This window comes from Sciurus carolinensis, unplaced genomic scaffold (genome assembly GCF_902686445.1).
Source record: "Sciurus carolinensis unplaced genomic scaffold, mSciCar1.2, whole genome shotgun sequence".
Taxonomy (NCBI): domain Eukaryota; kingdom Metazoa; phylum Chordata; class Mammalia; order Rodentia; family Sciuridae; genus Sciurus; species Sciurus carolinensis.
In genome coordinates this window covers 485,447-498,044 of record NW_025920211.1, presented here as the reverse complement: position 1 = coordinate 498,044, position 12,598 = coordinate 485,447, and the positions used below count along the sequence as shown (strand labels likewise).

The 12,598-nt window shown below is 44.9% G+C and overlaps 1 pseudogene; it reads left to right on the top strand.

Annotated features, from left to right (window-relative positions):
* The window catches only part of LOC124975103 (TBC1 domain family member 8-like), a 37,273-nt pseudogene that overhangs the window by 7,507 nt on the left and 17,168 nt on the right, over positions 1-12,598 (top strand).

The following is a 12,598-nucleotide window of genomic DNA, read 5'->3' as shown; positions in this document are numbered from 1 at the left end:
GTGACAGAGTGTGCCCTGCAGCCAAGGCGGGAGGAACAAGTGGATACATCCCGTGCATTTCCGAGTTGCAGTGTGTTTGTTCCCCTTAGGACGGGTTTGTGAGCACTTGGAAACTGGCAGGATCTGAGGAGCAGAGGGTAGGAATGTCCCAGTGTTAACTTTCTGAATTGTGGGGTGTGCTGTTGTGTCAGCACACGTCTCTGCTGGTGTGAAACATGCTGAACACTCTGGGGTGATGGGGTGGCAGGTCAGTGACATATTCCTTAATGATTCAACTTCCTTTAACATTGGGGTCTTTAACCAAAATAAACTCCTCAGGCCACTCAGGGCCCCCTTGGAGCCTAGTAGTGAAGGAACATGGGCAAAGGAAGGTGGAGGGCTTCAGCTCCTCCAAGGAGGAGGGAGTTAGTTTGTTCACCTGCCAGTGATTCAGGATGCCATTCATCACAGCAGACCACCAGTCCTTCACCTGCTACCTGTGCCTTCTGTCCTGCGGGGTCTTGGATGTGCTGTCATATTTCTCAGGGTACCTTTCTGGAGTAGAAAGGGATTATTCTTCCATGTGAGATGTGGATATGATGAGGATCCTAATGGGCAACACTTACCTGGTGCTTGAAGGGCCTGGAAATAGTCTAGGTACTTTGAATGATGACCTAACTTCCATAATTACCCTTGGAGGCATATTGTGGTTGCTTTATCTTCCAAAGAGACCAGGGCACAGAGAAATCAGGTAACCTGCCTAAGGCCACACAGCTTGAAAGTGGTAGAGCTGGGGTTCACATCAGGCAGTGTGACTCCAACAGCAGATGCTGGGGAAATGGGTGTGAGGAAGCTAGAGCTCTGGGTCCCATGGCGCTGTGACTCTGCGGGGTGTTGGAGCTGTGCCTGGGCTCTCACCAGTGACCATGTTGCCTCCGCATGTGGGAGTGGCAGCTGCACACTGGCTGCGGGTCTGCCGGTCCCTGAGCTCAGAGGTGTGTTTGCTTCTCTTTTGCCTTGCAGGTGGCCCGGTGGGTGCTCTGGAGGCAGTGCTGGATTCCACCACTGAGGTCGCTCCCTTTCGAGTTCTGCTTCAAATTCCCGGCTCACAGGTGTATTCTCCCATAGCATGTGCAGAGTTCCTGGATGGATCCAACATTCACTGGGCCATAGCCACTGGTGAGTCTTGTTCCCGCTGGAATGTTCCAGACCCTGAAGTCTGAGCATGCGGAGCATCTGCTTGTTGGTGAGCCTGCCCGGGGAGCCTCGCCTACTTTCAGGAGCTCTGTGCTCTCCTCCACGTGTCTGTCTCTTTCTTAGTGATCAGAAGCACACTGAGCTGTGAGCATGAGTGAGCCAGGCGTCTGAGGGGTGTGTTTCACGGACTCACATGTTGTTGGATATGAAGTGGTGTCTGATTAACAGGGGTTTTCCCAGGTGTGTGCATGTGTGGTAATAGCCGGGAGCAAAGTCCAAGGGCTGTGTCCAACTTGGGAAGTCTCCTCCCCATGTTGCACGTCTGTACCAAGAGTCTGCATCACTGGGCTGCCGGGTGCTGAGGAAGTTTAAAACTCCCCTCCTCCTGCAACTGACAGTCCTGTTCCTTTCGGGCATTAGCTGGTAGCTAGTCATGTTCCTGGAATTGTCACAGCCCAAGAAGCCCGTTCTGTTATAAACAATCCCAAAACCATGTCTTCATTTTGCCTACACTTGTAATAAGTGTTCACCTTCCAGAGAGTAAAAAATAGGGGAAAAAAATCATCTGTAATCCTTTATCCAGTTTTAAAGTGTTTACCCAACTGTATAAAGTTAAAAAGGGTTTTATTGATTTATTTATCAACTTACTTTATTAGGTACCATAAACTTCCAATATCACCTCCTGTCTATAACAGAATTTCCTCTGGAAAAATACTGAGCATAAGAAGAGGAGATTTTTCATTCCCATCCCCCATCCAGTCCTAATCATTGTTCAACTCTCCCTGTTTCTTTTTCAGTCTGTTTATTTTTTTCCATTCATGTTCCATTTTAACTCTTCCATTTTACCTGAGATTCATTGCGACATATTCATACATGCACATAATGTAATGTGGTCAATTTCATTTCCCAGTACCTCCCTGTTTTTAATTAGGACAAATCATCTTATTTTTATCTAAAGTGATAAAAAAATATGAATGCTCAATGTAAACATATCAACATTGAAAAGTAGAAAGAAGAAAAAATCCAGCCCTGTGTGGTGGAACATACCTGTAATCCCAATGACTTGGGAGGCTGAGACAGGAGGATCCCGAGTTCAGTGCCAGCCCCAGCAAAGGCGAGGTGTTAAGCAACCCAGTGAGACCCTGTCTCTTATTAAAATATAAATTAGAGCTGGCGATGTGGCTAAGTGATCGAGTGCCCCTGAGTTCTATCCCTGGCACCCCACCCCAGCCCACTCCAAATAAAAGAGAATATCTGTTGCCACAAATCCTAACCATCCAAAGTAGCCTCAAGGGTAGTTACAAAGATGGGTAGAAATGCTATTATATAATGTAACTTGTCTGCCAGTTCTGGTTTATATTAAAAGTATTAAGTTTAGTCAATTTTCAATAAATGGAAAGAAATGGAAGTAAAACAAAATTAAACTTCCAATAAATGTTTAATAGAAGAAAGATTCTTTTTCTAAAAATTTCACATGAGGTCAAGGGAAGAGATTTTTGAAAGCATTATAAGGTTAGCATCGTGGTATTTGAGACACAGTGCTTTGGGTTTGACTGTGTTCTTGGACATTCCCATGCTACAGGACCTGGGTGCAGCATTCTTATTCTCCTGCTTCGCCAACCTCTTACCTTACAAAATTATTTTACATTGTAATTCTCATTCTGTCCTGTAATGGTGTTTTCTGTTACTGTCTCAGCTCTGCATTTACATGTCTTTCATGCTTCTACTCAGGTAGTTCTCTCAATGCAGAATCTTTTATTTTTGGTTCAACTCTTAACTGGCTGGATTCCTGTTTTTTTTTTTTTTTCCTCTTAGTTGTCTCACGAATGTCCTGTTCTCTGAATGTTTTCACTTGCGCCAATGTCTGCCCCTTGCTTTTGGACTTGAGTGATGCCTTGGCTGGGTGTGGTCGTGGTGGGCTATGCTCTAGAGCTCAGTGGCTGTTGCTCTGGGGTCTTCCAGGATGTGAGGCAGCTATATGGGGATCATCAGGCTGCTCTCATGGGCCTCCCCAATCCCTGCAGCCTGTGGTGATGTGCTTTCACTGCATACAACTGCCTTTGTCACTGCCCTTTGGTACCTAGATCAGAATCTGTTACAGCCATAAGCATATGTTAACATTTCCTGTGACTGTGCTGTGGCATCCTGCAGTTTGACTTCTTTAATCATTTTCTCATGGGAAATTTCTTATGTCTTTCTGCATGTGTATTATAGTTTACATTCTATTTGTTGGATTCTCCATTTAAAGACATTTTATGTTGGCTGGCTATTCTTTGTCTTTGCTTTTCATCTGTACTATCCATTCTGTACATAAATTTATTGAATTAGTAATACAGCTTTCAGCATTATTTTCTGTACCTCAGTGTTAACTTAGTTACTAGTTTTTATCAGATTGTTTTGACCCTTAGTTCATTGCTCTATACCTTTACTTCCTTTTTTATCTTTTATTTCCTCATTTCATTTGTGAGTTCTTATTTGGTTGAATTCATGTTCTTAGTTGATTGCTTTGGAGCACAAAGCATTTGTGAGAATTTCCTTTTCTTCTTGGAGTGTTGACTTCCTTCTAGGTTGTGTTTCATCTTCAAGACATTTTGTCTCATGTTTCTGTTCTCTTGCTGTTCATTGTATGCTTCCTGTGCTGCATGTCCTCATCTTGGCATTGTTATTTCAGACATTATGGAAGAAGGAATGTGGTGGGGGCACATTTTTAACTTGGGGGCAGAGCAGAACTTTTTAACTTGGGGGGACTGGTCTGCTGGTGTAGGAATGGGGTGTGGTAAGGAAGTGGGATCCTCTCCTTGTATTTTTCCCAGATCCACTCTTACGTAGGCAAAAGAGTTGATCTTGCTCTGGATTTGGAGCTCCCCATACAAATATGTGAATTTTTGTCTCCTTGCTAGTTTGGTTTCTGGGGAGTTGGCCGGGTGGGGAGTTAGTGCTATCTCTGCTGTGTTCCTAAATCCACCCCTTCAAATGTACAGCCATGCAATGTAGTTCTTAACAGCTGCATAGCATTCAACCCTCTGGCTGTAGGTCGATTCACTCATCTGGTTCTTTAGTAGATACTTAATTGGTTCTGATTTTTCAGTACTTTCAAAACAACCAAGCATCTATTTACATCAAATTTCCAGGACACTTGCCATCCCCAAAGACCATTCATTTGAAAGGTTTTGTGCCTGCTGAGCACCAGACACCGGCTTGGTGTTGGGGATTTGGTCTTCTTCCTCTCTCCAGCATTACAAGTCCATGAAGTAACAAGTCCAAGTGGAAGAGGGCTAGGGAACCCAGAGAGCACAGGACCTTGAAGACAGAGCAGAGAATGAGGAGTGGCTGCATGGAAGGGCTGTGCACCTGTTGCCAACAGGACGTCAACAGACTGGCAGATTGCCTGTGGGGTTTGCTCCAGCTTCCCAGGGGCCCACGCCCGACGCACAGCAGTTCTGGGTAGGTTTAGTCCCCAGACTCTTTCTTCTGAGCCAGGCTCTGCTTCCTGCAATTGTCACTTGGCTAGATTTTGGCCTTGGGCCGACAGCCAGGCTTCCTAGTGGCTTGCTTTCTACCATCATTGTGCCCACAGAAGGTCCTGAGTAATGAATTGTTCTTTTTAGAGTTCTCTTCTGGCTTTGAGAATGGGAGCCATGGGTGCATTCTGTTCTAGGGTTTGTGCTATTGACTGAGATACTTGGACTTGTGCAGGCATTACTTGGGCATCTTGCATGTCGTTGACTCGCCCTCATTCTTCATAGTGTGCTGAGCATTGAGAAAGGATCCCTGCCCAGGAATTTGGGTCACCGATAAAGTACAAACAAAAAGTGTAGGAAAGGCCCTGGGTGGAACCAGCACAAGGGTAGGAACGGGAAGAGCGGGCTGTGAGGATGATCCCTATCTTTCCTAGGCTCCTGTGTGACAGGACAGGGAAGTACAGGGGGGCCGTTAAGAGTAGTTTATTTTTTTTTTAAACTAGGTGGAGGAGAGATTTAAACTATTTCATGGGTGAACTGTGTTATTTGGCAAAAGATCTGTGGATAACAGGTCGGAAGGGAGACAAGTCATTATTCCTGTTTTAATTTCACATGGACCAAAGTCTCTCCAGGCTTCCTAAAGGTGCCTCGCTTTAGGCAGAGAGAGAAGTTGTGAGCATTGACTGAGTGACTTGGGGTTGTAGACAGAGGAGCATGCCCAGTCCTTCAGGCTAGAACTCAGACATCTGTTGTGCTGACTCCCTGCTGGTGCTCAGATCACTGTCATTTACTTCTTTCTTCCCTGCCTCCCTCATGGAAATAAAAGTTCTACTGTCTCTCTGACTGCTATCCCTCCTGTGCCCAGGAGAGCATTGGGCATGTAGTCAGTGCCCAGTAAAGCATGGTTGGGTAGATAGTGGGGAAGTATGCAAAGAAGCTGACTGAGCCCCGTTGTTGAAGATTTGTAAGGCGAAGGAAAGTGACATGTCCAGATGGCCCCCTGACTTGACGTCTCGGTCATGTGGAAGCATAGCCATACAAACCTTGGACTTTTCACTTCAGTGTAGTATGCAATAAATTATGTGAGCTCTTCAACACTTTATAATACACAGGCTTTGTATCGGATGGTTTTGTCCAACTGCAGCAACACTTGACCTGCCTCTCTTGGCCTAACGTGAACTGTAGTGGTTCTTTTCTCGAGGTGTTTACCTTACTTGGGAGTAAGGAAATTGATTTCTGCTTTGCTGCTTCCTGAAACCCTTCTGTAGGAGAAGGAAAAATGTCCTCTCCCTAGGTTCTGTAGTTGAGGACCTAGAAATGATATCGCTATACAGCAGATGAGGAAGAGAGAAAGAGTTGATTTGAATGCACGCAGAGTGTATTCACGTGGCAGAAACTCGGCCATGTAACTGGTTGGGTGGTTACAATCGACCTTGCACAGCACCTTAAGGGAAAGCAACCAGTTGACTGAAGACTGAAGTGACAGGAAAAGGGGTCCAGCTCTGGGGTGGCTCAGGGTTGGGGAGGTAAACATGGGGGAAACTAATGGAGGGAAGGGCTGTCTCTGTGAGGCTGTGTGAGCCCCTCATGCTGCTGAGATCAAGAGGTCAAAGGTGTCTTCCCAGGACAGAGGGGGACACACCTGTGCAGACGGTGGTGGTGCACGGCATTAGTCTTCTCCAAATCCTGCAGTTGGCTTTACACTGACCTTTGTGAACCTAAAGAAGACATTCGTTCATGTTTTAAAGAGACTCTTAGGTCCTAGTTGCGTAGTTCTTCGGGGCTGATGTGAGTTCCCACACCAGAGCCAATCACTGGGTTTCGTATCTCTTGTGTTGGTTCGCTTTTCATCGCTGTCACAAATACCTGAGATGACTGACTTAGGGAAGGTTGGTTTGGCTCCCAGTTCTGGAGGCTCCAGTCCGTGACTGATCTGCCCCCTTGCTTGTGAACCTGTGATGGGACAGCACATCAAGGCAGCAGCTTATGGCAGAGGAAAAGTTTTCAACTCATCGCGAGCCAGGGAGCAGAGAGGAAGGGGCTGGGTCCCACTGTCCTCTTCAAGGGCATGTCCCCAGTTATCCAAGGACCTCCCGCCAGACCCCACCTTGTGCAGTTCCATCACCTCCCAATACACTAGCTGGGAATCAGGCCTTTAACACATGGACCTTGGGGAGGCATTGAAGATCCAAACTGTAGCATCAGTGTAGGGAGGATTTGGCAAATAATTGTGAATTAAAATTCTCAAAACCTTAGAAATCGGCTGATTCAGCCACAGCTTCAAGGTCAGTAAGTGACTGAGAGACTTGTCCTTGTGTTTTGCAACCTTGTGATTGTTAATCAATCCCTGCCTCCCCCCCCCCACCTATGGCTGTGGCTTTTTCTGGGTAGTGGACAGGGGTGGTTGTCGTGGAAGCAGCAGAGATTCGTCAAGTGCCTGGGTGCATATGTCCTTCCTGCTTCCTGTCCCTTGTGCTCTCTTCCTTCCCTTTGCCCAGCTCCCTGGATGAAGGCGCTGTCTCTTGTGCATCAGGGTCTGATTGCTTAAGAGAGCAGCAGCAGGCTTGCTGAGCAGGAAGAGGAGCCCAAGAAGTTCTGAGAAGCAGTGGTGACATTGGAGGCCAGGGTCGTCCTCCTCGAGGCAGAGGAGGTGGTCACCTACTGCTCTTGCTGCTGCTGTAAGGGCCGGGTGACCCGCCAAGGCTGGCTGTACATCAGCATCAACTGCCTCTGCTCCTCCTGGTCAACGAAGTCATGTGAGGCCAGTACCAGCATCTGCAGTAATTTGGTCCTTCAAGATAAAATTGGCCCTGGGGTTGATTGGCATGGCTCACTAGAGAAGCCATTAAAGGTTAAATCCCACAGAAAAAGATTTAAGTGGGTGGTTGAGATGACAGCAGGTGATACTGGATTAGTTTCCAAATGATTTGTGCAGATAATTAAGTTTAATTATACGTGCTACGACCAAGGAGCTTGATTTTTATTTATTTATTTATTTTTTTGTTTCTTGGAGACAATTCATGTTTCTGCTATTTTCAGGAGCATATATCTGTTTGGCTTATTTAAATAGCTACTCAAGACCTTTTACTACCACAGACCATGTTGAAGGTACAGTATCATATCTGATGGGTGACTATTCCTAAAGGAGTATCATGTACTTCTTCTTAATGCAGAAGGACATCTTTGAAAACACCCATCCCTGAACATCAGGACTGTTGGCTATGCAGAACGCTTTACCTGGGTCCACTTGAGATCCAGAAAGAATTGGTGGACATCGTACCAGCAGTGGGCACTGTCCTCAGTACTGGCATTCCCACAGGGAAAGGCAAGGCCACACATGTTAGTTGTGTGTGGAAAGTTTCAAAAGCCATTGCCATTGAAAGCACTTTCAGAAGCCATTTCAAGAGCCCATGCTGGGTGGCACGGGAGACGCACACGTGTGTGTGGTTTTCTTCATTTATTCTCCAAGTGCAGCCAGTGGGAGGCCTCCTCCTGAATGTCTGCTGGGGCCAGCCTTCTGCACATGCTGTTTTCTCTTTCTGTTTCACCAGCCTTGGTTCTGATGCCTCAGCACCCTGCCCTGTGTGCCCAGTCCTCTCCTGACCTTGCTTGGAATGGGCCCCGGCCTATGCTTGGCCATCCTTCTTTTCCTTCTTTCTGAAATGCTTTTCAAAATGAACACCCTGCTTTCCTTCTGTCCTTAGCCTCTTTAGAAACTCCTGTTTGTCCTTCAAAACCCAATTCAGATTGGTCACCGCCACCATGCCTTGGGCCCCATATAATGCACGCCATGTCTGTTTCTGGGTTGGGTTCCGTCAAGTTGGTGTTTCTTATTTGCTTGTAGGTTAGTTTTTCCTGTTTGTGCTGCTTAAATGCAGGGCTCTTCACACAGCAGTCACTTAATGAACACAAGTTGGCAGGGTAGACAAAACTAGTGTGGGCAGAAGAGCTGGGATAGCTGGAAAAGAGTAGTTCCAGGCCTGACATAGAAATGAGGCCGTTTAACTTTCTAAAAGCCTTGAAAACACTATTGTGTTTTCATAAACTATTTCATAAACTATTTTATAAATTTATAAATTTATAAATTTATGTGTTTATAAATTTATGTGTTTTCATAAACTATTGTGTTTTTATAAGTGGAAGGAAATGTGACCATATGACATTCATTCTCCACTTTGATGTGAAAAGGAAATGTTCTAATTTGGGACACTAAGGATTGTCACTAAACCTAACTGTGTTAGGATGATGATATTTGGAAAAAAGTAATGATTGCTAATATTCAATCATGTTTTTCAACTTGTTATCTGTGTGATGGATCGGCTAACAGATAGAAGATTTTCTCTTCTCCCCCTTTCCTCTGCATTAGCCTACTGCCTATCACTGTATCAAAAATAACTCTCTGTTGGGTACTGTGGCACAAGTGTGTAATCCCAGCATCCCAGGAGACTGAGACAGAAGGATGGCAAGTTCAAAGGCAGCCTCAGCAAAGGAGAGGCACTAAGCAACTCAGTGAGACCTGTCTCTACATGAAATACAAAATTGGGCTGGGGATATGACTTAGTAACCAAGTACGCTTCACTTTAATCCCTGGTACACCCGCCAAAAAAAATCTGGGTCTAGCATATTGGAATAAAAATGTATCACCTGCACTGTATTACATTATTTTTATTAGTAGCAGTAGTACTAATAAAACTGAACCCAGGGCTCTTAACTATTGAGCCCTGCCTCCAGCTTTCTGAGACAGGGACTTGCTAAGTTCCCTCCTTGGCAAGGAGGGATCCTCTTGCCTCCTGGGTCACTGGGACTATAGGTGTGTGCCACAGCACCTGACTGTCTTTCTGGCAGTGCTGGGAATCAAACCCAGGGCTTCACACGTGCTTGGCAAGTGCTCTACTACTGAACTATGTCCCAGCACCTGCTTTCTTTTCCTTACATGAAGGAGTCTTGCTTTGTTGCCCAGACTGGCCCTAAAACACTGGGCTCAAGACACGCACCTGCCTCAGGCTTGTAGGTAGCTGGGAGGTGCACACAGAGTGTGCCTGACTGTACTGTATTACCTTAGCATTTCATAAAAACAGCTTGTACTGTCTTCTAAGCAAAATAAGAGTCATGTGACACAGACTGGATGCTCAGCCCTCTTATGTAAAGGAGACATGAATAAACCCCCTTTCATACTTCTTTTTCTTCTACCTTGATATGTGAGTGCTGTTTTTGAAACTAGAGTTTGTGTGATTCAGAAACTTTTGCATGAGTGTTTAAATATTCTTGGAGATGTATGCTGTTGTATTCCAAAATGATGGTCCTTGAAAGTATGCAGTAGCCAGCACCCTGGGAGATGACACTTAAATCTTTAAGAAAACCAGTGGCCCATGAGTTGGGTTTCACCAGCAGCTGTCAGGCAGTTCTGTACTCTTCCCCTGGGCTGGCTTTGAAGACTTTTGCATTTTAGCTGAAAAGAGAAAATAGAATTTTGGATTGTTATTTGCTGATGCTTGAAGTTTGGCTCCCACTTTATTGGGGATCTGAATTTGCATCTTTTCTCTTTCAGTTCAACTTGTAATCCCTTGGGTTGATATCCAAAAGTTGGAAAGGACATGCAATGTCTGTCAGACACCATCCGGATCACCATGCAGAATAAGGAGCGTGACTCCTCCATGTTTCTGATCCTGGATGTGGTCTTGACGATCATGGAGCAGCTGGTAGATGTGATGCTGTGGAGGCTGCTGGATAATGAGGTCTGGAGCCAGATGTGCAGGAGCCAAGCCAGATCACCAAGAGGTAGAGCTTCAGTCCCATGGTGTCCCTCAGCTGCTTGACCTTTTCATGCGCTTTGGTTAGTACCTTCTGGTTTTGAGATCATCCCTGTGTCCCTGGGCATTGGTTTCTCATCTGAAGTTCAAACCTAGTGTGTGAGCTGGACTTTGATTTCAGGTTTGCAGATCATAACTGGCTAACTAACTTCAGCTCTGATGTCAAGGTAAACCGTTTTGAAATATCCTTAGAGAAAAGAGTGACCATGGAGTACTGTCCTGGATTCAAGTTTTTGACATAGTTACAGAATCAGGGCTGATCAAATACTGCTAGTCATTAAACAGAGATTTTTTTTTTTTTTTACTGTGAAATACATGTAACATAGACCTCACCATTTTCAGGCATGTAGTTCAGTATCATTAAGTACATTCACACCGGTACATGACCATCCTCACTACCCATTCTAGAACTCATCTGACTTGGTTAAACTAAAACTCCACCTACTAGACACTACCACCCTGTTCAACCTCGACCTGACAACTGCCATTCTGCTGTCTCTGTGGAATCAACTGGATCCCTCACATAAGTAGACAACATTCAGTGTTTTGCCTTGGGCTTCCTTTGCTTAATATAATGTCCTCAAGGTTCATCTCTGTCATGGCATTTGTCAGAATGTCCTTCCTTTTCAGGGTTGAATCATAATCCATTGTATGTACATACCCCACTGTGTTTATGCACTCATCTGTCCGTGCACACTTACTTTACTTTCACCTTCTGGCTATTGTGAACAATGCTGTCATGAACTGGGCACACTAATTTCTCTGACACCTGCTTTTGATTCTATTGAGTATTTTTACCCAGAAGTGGAATAGCCAAATCATATAATTCTATGTTTAATTTTTTAAAATCAGTCTGAGCTTTTGACGTTAAAATTATTTGTCTCTTTTAACATTCCTGTATTTTGTTTTCTTTTTCAATTGACGTTTCTTTAAAATACCCAAGGAGATGAGTAAAACATAGCTATAATACCTTTGCTTATGAGGCAGTTTAGTACTACAGCATCTGAAACTCTTGTTTTGTAATCCTTTTTGGAGCATTTTCTATTTTGATGTTTTGAATTAGGGATGCTCAACTGCTAAAGTTTACATAGATCTTGTAAAATCTGATAAACTCTGAAATTTGTAACTGTTCTGGTCCCAAGAATTTTGAATAAGGCCGACTCAACCTGCAGTGAATTCATTCAAAGCCATGAGGTCTAGTGTTCAGTGCCAATACAAAGAAAGTCATTTTGAAAACAGCAGATCTCTTCCTCCTTAACACATGCACTTTCTTCTGACTGTCTGGTGGGGGTGCATCTTTCTCAGTGGTGGTCCATGAACAGCAGTGTGTTTGGGGTTTTCTTGTGTTCAGAATGACTTCAGGTCCCTTCCAGCTATGTTCTTGTATTGCAAACTGGTCACATGTTGCCACAAGAGGCACACACACAAAAAAAATGAAATGCTCTTGGTAGGTTTCTTTTTTCCCAAATTGGTTAAAGTCCAATAAACTGCACGTGGTGTTGGGTCATCTGTGATATGTGACAGTTGTTTTGCAAGATGGATGGTGCTTGTCTCTTCCTTATGAAAGAGACTCTTGGGGCTCTGATCATTATTTTGTTTCCTGGTCCCTTGTGCTCATGTGCCTCTTGGCTGCAGGACCCCCAGTATGGTCCCCAGCTTGGGGTCTTGTGTTTTAAAAGAAAACAACACAGTATGGGGAGAGCCAGGCTGTTCGTGTTTTTTCATGTTTAAGTGAGATAGTTGGTGTCCAAGTCCTTTTACTCCTGCTGACAAAGATCTGTCACATGTAAAGGCCACAGTTAGCAGCCCTGAGGGAATGAGTTTGTGGTGTATGCATAATTAGAGGGCTCATAAAACTGCCAGCTGAAGGTTTGATCCTCTCCCTGTACTTAGTCTCAGGTGCAGGAGGCCAGCTCACAGGCCAGTGTGTGCTGGCGGCCCAGGGGCATCAGGATTTCAGGTGATATCCTGGCCAGCTTCATTTCAGATGTGGCATTTTTGGTCTGGGGCAAAGTGAGCAGAAAAGAGGAAGGTGGAAGATCTGTAGCAAATTGAGCTACAGATCTTGTGGTAAATTGAGCATCTTGGAAGAAAAGGTCTGCCTATAGTCCAGAACGTCCTGCATAGGTGTCCTGCAGGGTTCCACCTATT